Source organism: Mustelus asterias, unplaced genomic scaffold, assembly GCF_964213995.1.
Source record: "Mustelus asterias unplaced genomic scaffold, sMusAst1.hap1.1 HAP1_SCAFFOLD_595, whole genome shotgun sequence".
Taxonomy (NCBI): domain Eukaryota; kingdom Metazoa; phylum Chordata; class Chondrichthyes; order Carcharhiniformes; family Triakidae; genus Mustelus; species Mustelus asterias.
The window spans coordinates 17,501-28,491 of NW_027590545.1; positions in this window are offsets into that span (position 1 = coordinate 17,501).

The window sequence follows — 10,991 nt, forward strand, 5'->3', positions numbered from 1 at the left end:
TGAAGTGGGAGCTTTATTCTGCATCTAACCACTTGCTGTATCTGTCGTGGGAGTGTTTGATGGGGACAGTGTCGAGGGAGCTTTACTCTGTATCTAATCCGGTGCTGTACCTGTGCTGGGCGAGTTTGATGGGGACAGTGTAGAGGGAGCTTTACTCTGCATCTAACCCCGTGCTGTAACTGTCCTGGGAGTGTTTGATGGGGACAGTGTCGAGGGAGATTTAATCTGTATCTCACCCCGTGCTGTGTCTGTTCCGGGAGTGTTTGATGGGGACAGTGTTCAGGTAGATTTACTCTGTATCTAACCCCGTGCTGTACCTGTCCTGGGAGTGTTTGATGGGGACAGTGTAGAGGGAGCCTCACTCTGTATCTAAACACGTGCTGTACCTGTCCTGGGCGTGTTTGATGGGGGACAGTGTAGAGGGTGCTTTACTCTATATCTAACCCCGTGCTATATCTCTCTTGGAAGTGGTTTATGGGGACAGTGTAGAGCGAGCTTTGCTCTGTATCTAACCCCGTGCTGTCCCATTCCTGCGAGTGTTTGATGGAGACAGTGTCGAGGGACCTTTACTCTGTATTGAACCCCGTGCTGTATTTGTCCTGGGAGTGTATAATGGGGACAGTGTCGAGGGAGCTTTACTCTGTACCTAACCCTGTGCTGTATCTGTCCTGGGAGTGTTTGATGGGGACAGGACTTGGGGGACATTGGATTTTAGACAATGTTTAGGGTTTTAGACTTTTCGGAGTGAAATTCAGGAACACTTTGCCACACCAGGTGTGATATTAGTTTGGAACTACCTTCTATAATTCGCAGTTGATGCTCAGTCGCTTATTAATGTTCAAACCTGAAGTTGATAGATGGTATTTTACACACAGGAGAAGCAATTTAAAATCAATGGGTCTATGTTAAAATACTTGCAGGAACAGAGAGACCTGGGCTTTCAGTTCATTTTTACATCTTAAAGATTCAACCTGGGGCTCAGAATCTGTCAGTATTTCTGCATTGACTATTTCACAATCTGAGGAGTTGTGAATGGTGCGATCATCAGCGAACATCTCACCTATGGAGGGAAGGTCAGTGATGGAGCAGCTGAAGATGGTTGGGGCCTCGGACACTCACCCTGAGGAACTCCTGCAGTGATGTCCCGGGACTGAGAGGATCGGCTTTGAGATAATCGGCACATTGGGGGAAAGGTTGGAAAGCAGAGGATGCTGATTTAAGGTAAATGGCGACAGCGGCAACATGAGGCAATATCTGTGGCTTTGGAGTGATCCTTGTTGTACCCCACTATTAGCTGCTTGCCCACCTGAATATCTCACTGTTACTCTCTGCATTACCATCTCATCCCTATCTCTCAGTGACTCTGCCTCTCTCCATCTCTCCGGGGAAATTATAATGGGGAGCAAAGAAATGGCAGAAGAATTGAACATATACTTTGGTTCTGTCTTCACAAAAGAGGCACAGATAACCTGGCAGAAATGTTAGGGAACCAATGGTTTAGTGAGAGTGTGGAATTGAATTGAAGGAAATCAGTATTAGTAAGAAAATGGTGCTGGGGGAATGAATGGGGTTAAAGGCTGACAAAGCCCCAGGGCCTGATAATCTACATCCCAGAGTATTAAAGGAAGCGGCGCTGGAAATATTGGATGCATTGCTGGTCATCTTCCAAAATTCTATAGACTCTGGAGCAGTTCCTACAGATTGGGGGGTGGCAAATGTAACCCCACTATTTAAAATCATCTTTTCACTTGCGTGTAATTTATCACAGAACACGGGCAGCATGGACTTATCGAGAATGACGGGATAGTGTTGGGGTGGAGAAGTTATTCCTTCAAGTGGAAATCAGTGTCGTTTTGAAATGTGTTGGGGGTTTCTGCCTCTCCCCATTCAATCCTTCCCAACCTCTCTGTCGAGGCTCCTTCTCACTTTCTACCAGACAATAATTTGTGTTCGAGAGCGGGTGCAGAGGAGATTGAAATGAAACAGACAGACAGTTATCTTCAACACTGAGAAATGTGAAGTGATGCACTTTGGATAATAAGTTGAGGAGAGAAACCATAAACCAACTGGGAACAAGTTAAATCATGTGCAGGTAAAGGGAAAGCTTTTATACCTCCATCAATCTGTGTCTCTCTCTTTTTCTCACTCTCTGTGTCTGTGTCTTCTGTCCATCTCTCCCTTTCTGGGAATCAGTGAAAAATATCCACAAATATTAGGCAGCCATTTGGCGTTTCTTCCCAGTGGCCATTTCGTGTGAACGCAGCACTGAGATATTTCTGACAGAGTTGTCTCTTCACTAAAGTAACGTTAGTATTTTAAATGTGACAGATACGCAGCTATGGAGACACAAACGAGGGCTGTATTCCCAGGAATTTTGGAGTGTCAGGGACAATTTGATCCAATTTGTCAGGAGTATAATGGAAAGTGATAGCACAGAGAGAGAGAAATGTTTCTTGCTGGTGATCCACCTCCTCCAGTCCCACCATCCTCCCATATCTGTTTTCCTTTCATTCTGGCTCCGTGACCATCCACAATTTGAATTGTTTCACCATTGGGAGCTGTGTCTTCATCTGCGTGGGCTCCAACTCTGGAATTCCTTCCCTGAACGTTTTACTCAAATACATCCATGGGATGTGGGCCTGGCTGGTTCTGCCAGCGTTTACTCCTCGTCCCTAATTGCTCATGAACTGAGTGGCTTGCTCGGCCATTTCAAACAGCATCTAAGAGTCAACCACATTGCTGTGAGGCTGGAGTCACATGTAGGCCCGACCAGGTAAGGACGGCAGATTTCCTTCCATAAAGGACATTAGTGAAGCAGATTGGTTTTCTCCATTTTAACACCTCCTTTTCCTCCAATTAAAATAGTTCGTAAAAACCATCTGGCCAAACCTTTGGGACATGTGACCCTAAACTCTCCTGTGACTCGGGTCAAATTTCTCACATTAAGGCTCCTGTGAAGCATCTTGGGATGATACTGTTCAAGGTGCTATATAAATGCAAGTTGTTGTTGTGTGTGTCTGAGTGTCAGCTTCTGTCCATGTCCAGGACACTGCAGGTAACAGAGAATGATTCACTCTGGGCTGCGATTGTACATCTCGTGTGTGTCTCAGTGTCAGCTCTGAAACATGTACAGCACAATCCCATCCTGTTTCTGTGTCTCTCTGCCTCTGTATCTGTATCTCTCCCTCTCGCTCCATCTCTCTCCCCAGGACTGAAACAAACTAGAGTTTAAATCCCACACTGGGATGCTGTTCAATGTGAGTTCAGTTTTCCCAGAAATAAAAATCCTCAATTAAAAATTCCTTTCAACAGCAGAGGGAACTTTTCTCAAAGTGAATTTGCGGCTGTCTTGAATTTGAACCCAAGTTTTCAATATGGGGGTGGCACAGTGATGCTGGGGTTAGCACTGCTTCCTCACAGTGTCAGGGACCCGCCTTCGATTCCCAGCTTGGCTCACTTTCTGACTGGAGTTTGAACGTCCTTCCCGTGTTTGTGTGGGTTTCCTCCGGGTGCTCCGGTTTCATCCCACACTCCAAAGATAGAACAAAGAAAATTACAGCACGGAAACAGGTCTTTCGGCTCTCCAATCCTGCACCGACCATGCTGCCTGACTGAACTAAAACCCCCTACCCTTCCGGGGACCATATCCCTCCATTCCCATCTTATTCATGTCTTTGTCAAGACGCCCTTGAAAAGTCACTATCGTATCCGTTTCCACTCCCTCCCCCGGCAACGAGTTCCAGGCACCCAGCACCCTCTGTGTAAAAAAACTTTCCTCCCACATCTCCTTTAAACCGTGCCCCTCGCACCTTAAACCTCTGCCCCCGAGTAATAACTCTTCCACCCTGGGAAAACGCTTCTGACTATCCACTCTGTCCATGCCCCCTCATAATCTGGCAGACTTCTATCAGGTGTACAGGTTAGGTGGATTGGCCAAGCTAAATTGTCCCTTAGTGTCAGGAGGATTAGCTGAGTTAAATGTATGGGATTATAGGGATGGGGCCTGGGTGGGATTGTGGTCAGTGCAGACTCGATGGGCCGAATGGCCTCCTGCACTGCAGGATTCTATGAACCCTGTTCTGTATTTGGTTTGGGATTGTTTGTTGAAAAGTGTAGTTGAAGTGTTACTCTGTAATGCTGGAATTTAGGCTACGGGATGATTGGATCAAACACTTCAAGATAATAAGGGGAATGGAGAGGAATGATAAAGAACAACTTTTCCTGCTGGTTGGGGAGTCCAGGACTTGGGGACATTGGATTTCAAACAATGTTGAGGATTTTAGACTTGTAGGAGTGGAATTCAGAAACACTTTGCCACACCAGCTGTGATATTAGTTTGGAACTACCTTCTATAATTCGCAGTTGATGCTCAGTCGCTTATTAATGTTTAACTCTGAGGTCGATAGATGATATTTTTATACAGGAGAAGCAATTTAAAATCAATGGGTCAATGTTAAAATGGATGCAGGAACAGAGAGACCTGGGCTTTCAGTTCAGTTTTACATCTTAAAGATTCAACCTGGGGCTCAGAATCTGTCAGTTGAATCTACTTTTCCCGCCTGATAAAGTGTCAACAATGTGACAAAAGGTGACATTCCTGCACAGTGGGGTTGGGAGGTTGTTTGAAAGGAGATTCAGATTGTATCAGAAAGCGTCAATTAGATTGTGTCTCTTTGGAGAAGGCGCAAATTTCACAGGAAACGCCCCGAGATAAAGACTAGTTTCACCAATGTCTGAGTAACTTTCAAAGTCTGCAGACGCATGAAGGGGGCAGAGATATTGTAATATTCAGAGCAGGAGATGGGGGACAATCACAGAATTGAAGATGTGAGGCCATCTCTTGTTTCCGAATGTCAGTGTTTAGCTTTAAAACTTTAGTCCTGGGCTAATAATTCCAAGTTTGCAATCCCTCACTTTGCTGTTGTGAATTAGAGTTGTGAATTTTCTGAAATTGGTTGTGTAATAAAACTCCATGCAGGATGCAATGATTCCCATTCTGTCTCTGCTGCTGCAAAGCCCCCGTGTCTGTCTCAGTTTCATCGTATTTATCAATGATTTGAGATCCTAGAATCATAGAATCCCTAAAGGGCAGACCATTCGGCCCATCGAGTCTGCATTGACCACAATCCCACCCAGGCCCTATTCCCGTAACCACATATAGTTACCCTGTTAATCCCCTGACACTAGGGTCAATTTATCGTGGCCAATCCACCTGACCCGCACATGTTTGGACTGTGGGAGGAAACTGGAGCACCCGGAGGAAACCCACGCAGACACTGGGAGAACTCTACACTGACAGCGAGCTGAGGCTGGAATTGAACCTGGGTCCCTGGCGCTGTGCTAACCACAGAGCCACCATGCTGTTCATCATAGAATCCCTAAAGTGCAGAAGGAGGTCCTTTGGCCCATCAAGCCTGCCCCCGACAACAAGACCTCCCGGGCCTGAATCCCCCTAACACTAAGGGGCAATTGAGCACGGCCAATCAACCGAACCCGCACATCTTTGGAGTGTGGAAGGAAACCAGAAGCTTCAAATGGCAAAGAGGTATTCCACTGCATAAGAGGCCATTCAGCTCATTGAGTCTGCACAGACTTGATGACAGAGTATCTTACCCAGGCCCTCAGCCCAGCCCTATCCCCATAACCCCATTGCTAATCCATCTAACCTATATATCTTGCGAGTGTGGAAGGTAACCAGAGCACCCAGAGGAAACCCACGCAGACACGGGGAGAATGTGCAAACTCCACACAGTCACCCGAGGCTGGAATTGAACCCGGGTCCCTGGCGCTGTGAGGCAGCAGTACGAACCACTGTGCCACCGTGCCGCCCGAAAGTTAAATGTCTTAACTGAGTGGTTCAAAGAGTGAAAGATGGATTTCATTGCAGACAATTGTGTGGTCACCCACTTGAAAAAGGATAGAACAGATTGCTTTATGAATGGAAAGAGTGGAGGCCCAAAGAGACTTGGGGCGGTCACATCAACATAGAAAATAGGAGGAGGAGGAGGCCATTCAGCCCTTCGAGCCTGACCCACCATTCAACACTATCATGGCCGATCCTCTGTCTCAATGCCATACCCCAGCCGTCTCCCCATACACCTCGACACCTTTAGAGTCTAGAAATCTATCTATTTCCTTCTTAAATATATTCAGTGACTTGGTCTCCACAGCTTTCTGTGGGAGAGAATTCCACAGGTTCACCACCCTCTGAGTGAAGAGGTTTCCCCTCATCTCAGTCCCAAATGGCCTCCCCCGTATCCTGAGACTGTGACCCCTTGTTCCAGACACCCCCAGCCGGAGGAAACAATATCCCTGTATCCAGCCTGTCCAGCACTGTCAGAATTTTATACCTTTCAATTCGATCCCCGCTCACTCTTCTACATTCCAGTGAATACAGGCCCAGCCGACCCAATCTCCCCTCAGACATCAATGCTGCCATCCCAGGAATCAGTCTGGTGAACATTCACTGCTCTCCCTCTGTGGCAAGTACATCCTTCCTCAGATAAGGAGAGGAACACTGTACACAAGACTCCAGGTGTGGTCTCACCGAGGCCCTGTCCAGCTGCAGTAAGACATCCTTGCTCTTCTACTCAAACCCTCTTGCAATGAAGGCCAACATCCCATTGGTCTTCCTAACTGCTTGCTGTAGCTGCATGCTTGCTTTCAGTGACTGGTGTTCTCAGATACCCAGGTCCCTTTGTACAACATTTCCCAATCTATCACCATTCAACTAATACTCTGCCATTCTCTTCCTCCGTCCAAAGTGGATAACATCACATTTATCCACATTATTCTGCATCTGCCATGTATTTCCCCACTCACTCAACTTGTCTAAATCACCCCGAAGCCTCTTCACATCCTCCTCATCACTCACATTCCCACCAAGTTTCGTCTCATCTGCAAACTTGAGAATATTACATTTGGTTCCCTCATCCAAATCACTGATGTGTTTTGTGAATAGCTGGGACCCAAGAACTGACCCCTGCGGGACCCCACTCGTCACTGCCTGCTGCTTAGAAAAAGATTCATTTATTCCTGTCTGTGCGGAGTCCGCATGTTCTCCCTGTGTCTGCGTGGGTTTCCTCCGGATGCTCCGGTTTCCTCCCTCAGTCTGAAAGACGTGCTGTTTAGGGTGCATTGGCCATGCTAAATTCTCCCTCAGTGTTACCCGAACAGGCGCCAGAGTGTGGCGACTAAGGGATTTTCACAGTAACTTCATTACCGTGTTAATGTAAGCCGACTTGTGACACAAATAAATAAACTTCTAAACTTCTTTCAAAGCTAAATTAGGAAGCACTTCTTCACACGAGATGTGGTTAAAGTTTGGTACTGTCTTCTGTAAATGAACCCTCCCTATATCCCCCAGTCCCACCATCCTCTGATATCTGTTTTCCTTTAATCCTGGCTCCCTGACCATCTCCCATTTTAATCCTTTCACCATTGGGGTCTGCAGTTCAACTGTGTGGCTCCAACTCTGGAATTCCTTCCCAAAACTCTGTCTTCATCCCTCCCTTTCCACCATTCAGACACTTCCTCAAAACAACCCCTTTTTGACCAGACCTTTGGGGCAATTCTTTTGTCCCTAAACTCGCCTGTGACTCGGCTTCTAATTTTTCACTCCAGGATCCTGTGAAGCATCTGAGGACGTTTCTGTTCAAGGTGCTATATCAATGCAGGTTGTTGTTTTATGTGTCTGAGTGTCAGTTTCTCTCAATGTCCAGGACACTGCAGGTAACAGAGAATGATTCATTCCCCACTCAACCATTACCATCAAGCCACGGGGTCAACCTGGCATCCCTTAAAAATGAGGTGTCAACCTGGTGAAGCTCCCAAACAGGAGCGGGCAGCACGGTGGCACCAGTGGTTAGCACTGCTGTATCACAGCACCAGGGACACAAGTTCATATCCAGCCTCGGGTCACTATCTGCATGGGTTTCCTCCGAGTGCCGCTCTTCCTTCTCTCAGCCCAAAGATGTGCGGGTTCGGTGGATTGGCCATGCTAAATTTCCCCATAGTCTTAGGGGGATTAGCAGGGTAAATACTTTGACTTGATTCATTGATTTGATTTGATTTATTATTATCATATTAGTATACAGTGAAAAGTCTTGTTTCTTGCGCGCTATACGTACAAAGCATACTGTTCATAGAGAAGGAAGCGAGAGAGTGCAGAATGTAGTGTTACAGTCATAGCTCGGGTGGAGAGAAAGATCAATTTAATGCAGGGTCGGTCCATTCAAAAGTCTGCCAGCAGCAGGAAGAAGCTGTTCTTGAGTGGGTCGGTACGTGACCTCACACTTTTGTATCTTTTTCCCGACGGAAGAAGGTGGAAGAGAGAATGTCCGGGGTGGGTGAGGTCCTTCATTATGCTGGCTGCTTTTCCGAGGCAGCGGGAAGTGTAGACAGAGTCAGTGGATGGGAGGCCGGTTTGCGTGATGGATTGGGCTACATTCATGACCTTTTGTAGATCCTTGCGGTCTTGGGCAGAACAGGAGCCAGACCAAGCTGTGATACAACCAGAAAGAATGAGTTAGTGAGAGTTATAGCTGACATTCCCAATTTCCTTCATCTTCTGAGAAAGTCGAGGCATTGACTGTGTTTCTAACTCTGTGGTGTATTTTGTCACAGGACAGTTTCGATGGAGATTTATTCTGTATCCCTGGGATTTAGAAGGTTCAGGAGTGAGTTGATTGAAGTTTTCTTTAATTCTTTCGTGGGACATGGGCATCGCTGGCTGAACAGAATTTATTGCATCGAGTTGCTCTTCGCGGGCAGTTGAGAGTTAACCGCATTGCTGTGGCTCTGGAGTCACACGTAGCCCAGACCACGAAAGGATGGCAGATTTCCTTCCCTAAAAGACATCAGTGAACCAGATGGGTTTTTCCGACAATCGACAATAGTTTCATGGTCACCAGTAGATTCTTAATTCCAGATATTTTTATTGAATTCCAATTGGTGGGATTCAAACCCAGGCCCCCAGAACATTGGCTGAGTTTCTGGATTAATAGTCTGGAGATAATAGCACTAGGCCATTGCCTCTCCTAGTGTCACCTCTCCATCCCTGTCATTCACTCATCATCTCCGCTTCCACCATCCTCATAGGCCGTGTGTCCAAACACATTCCCAGGCTCTGTGTGTGTGTGTGAAAGATGTTTTTCCTCACATTCCCTCACTGCGTCTCTCCTGAAACTTTAAATTGTGTCTCCCCGTCATCCCTGAACCCAATCAGCTAACGGCAACAGCTTTCCTTTATCGACTTTATCGAAACCTGTCCTAATCTTGTACATCTCGAGCAAATCTCCCCTCAAGGGGAACACGCCCCGTTTCTCCAACCTCACCCTGGAGCTCACATCCCTCATTCCCGCAATTAATCCACTCTCAAAGATGCTGCGGACCTTCATATTTCCTCCCTCGGTCTGTTTATCCCATCACAGGATCACAGAATTGTTACAGGGCAGAAGGAGGCATGTGGAGTTCAGACAAGAAGTTGAGGAGAGCAGAGAAAATAGAAACTAAATGGGCCCAAGGTAATTCTGTTTATTTCTTTTTCTCACTCTCTCTGTCTGTGTCTTCTGTCCCTCTCTCCATCTCTCCCTCTCCCTCCCTGGGAATCTGTGAAAAATATCCACAAATATCAGTCAGCCATTTGGCCTTTCTTCCCAGCGGCCATTTGATGTGAGCGCAGCACTGAGATATTTCTGACAGAGTTGTCTCCTCGCTGAGGTAACATTAGTATTTTAAATGTGACAGAGACGCAGCCATGGAGACACAAACGAGGGTTGTATTCCCGGGAAGTTTGGAATGTCAGGGATAATTTGATCAAAGTTGTCAGGAGAATAATGGAAACTGATAGGAGAGAGAAAGAGAAATGTTTCTTGCTGGTTGTGGAGTCTGGGACTGGGATCATTGTCTGAAATATTAAAAATATTCTGAAACCCTTTCAAAGTGAAATTAAGGAACACTTCTTCACACAAAGGGTGTTCTCGAATCACAGAACAGCAGGAGGCCATTCGGCCCATCATGTCTGCGCCGATCCCGGAAGTCTGCGTGGCTTTCCTCTGGGTGCTGCGGTTTCCTCCCACAGTGTGAATGATGTGCTGGTTAGGGTGCATTGGCCGTGGTAAATTTTCTCTCAGTGTAACCGAACACCAGAGTGTGGCATCTGGGGAATTTTCACAGTAACTTCACAGTGTTAATGCAAGCCTACTTGTGACACTAATAAACAAAATTAAAAATTAGAAGTTGAGTCGGCTTGTGTTGTATTCATTGGAGCAGAGAAGACTGGGGGGGCGACCTGATTGAGGTGGACAAGATTATGAGAGACATGAAGAGTGTGGATCGGGAGCAGCTGTTCCCCTTAGTTGAAGGGTCAGTCACGAGGGGACATAGGTTCAAGGTGAGGGGCAGGAGGTTTAGGGGGGATGTGAGGAAAATCTGTTTTACCCACAGGGTGGTGACAGTCTGGAATGCGCTGCCTGGGAGGTTGGCAGAGGCAAGTTGCCTCACATCCTTTAAAAAGTAGCTGGATAAGCACTTGGCTCATCATCACATTCAGGGCTATGGGCCAAGTGCTGGTAAATGGGGTGAGGTCGGTATGTTAGGTGGTCCTCACGTGTCGGTGCAGACTCGATGGGCCGAAGGGTCTCTTCTGCACTGTATGAATCTGTGATGAGGAAATGTTTTTAACGTAGTGACTGCTGGTATCTGGAATGTTCTGCCTTGATTCGCTGTAAGGATTCGCATTCCAACCATTATTCATGTAAATTGAGTCTGTGTCTTTATCTGCCCTGTTTGTGAACAGAATTCCCACTCACCTGAAGAAGGGGCTTGGGGCTCCGAAAGCTTGTGTGGCTTTTGCTACCAAATAAAGCTGTTGGACTTTAAGCTGGTGTTGTTAAACTTCTTACTGTGTTTACCCCAGTCCAACGCCGGCATCTCCACATCATGTTCTGCCTGAGTCAGAGGTGGGAGAAGATTCCATCAAGAGGAAATTG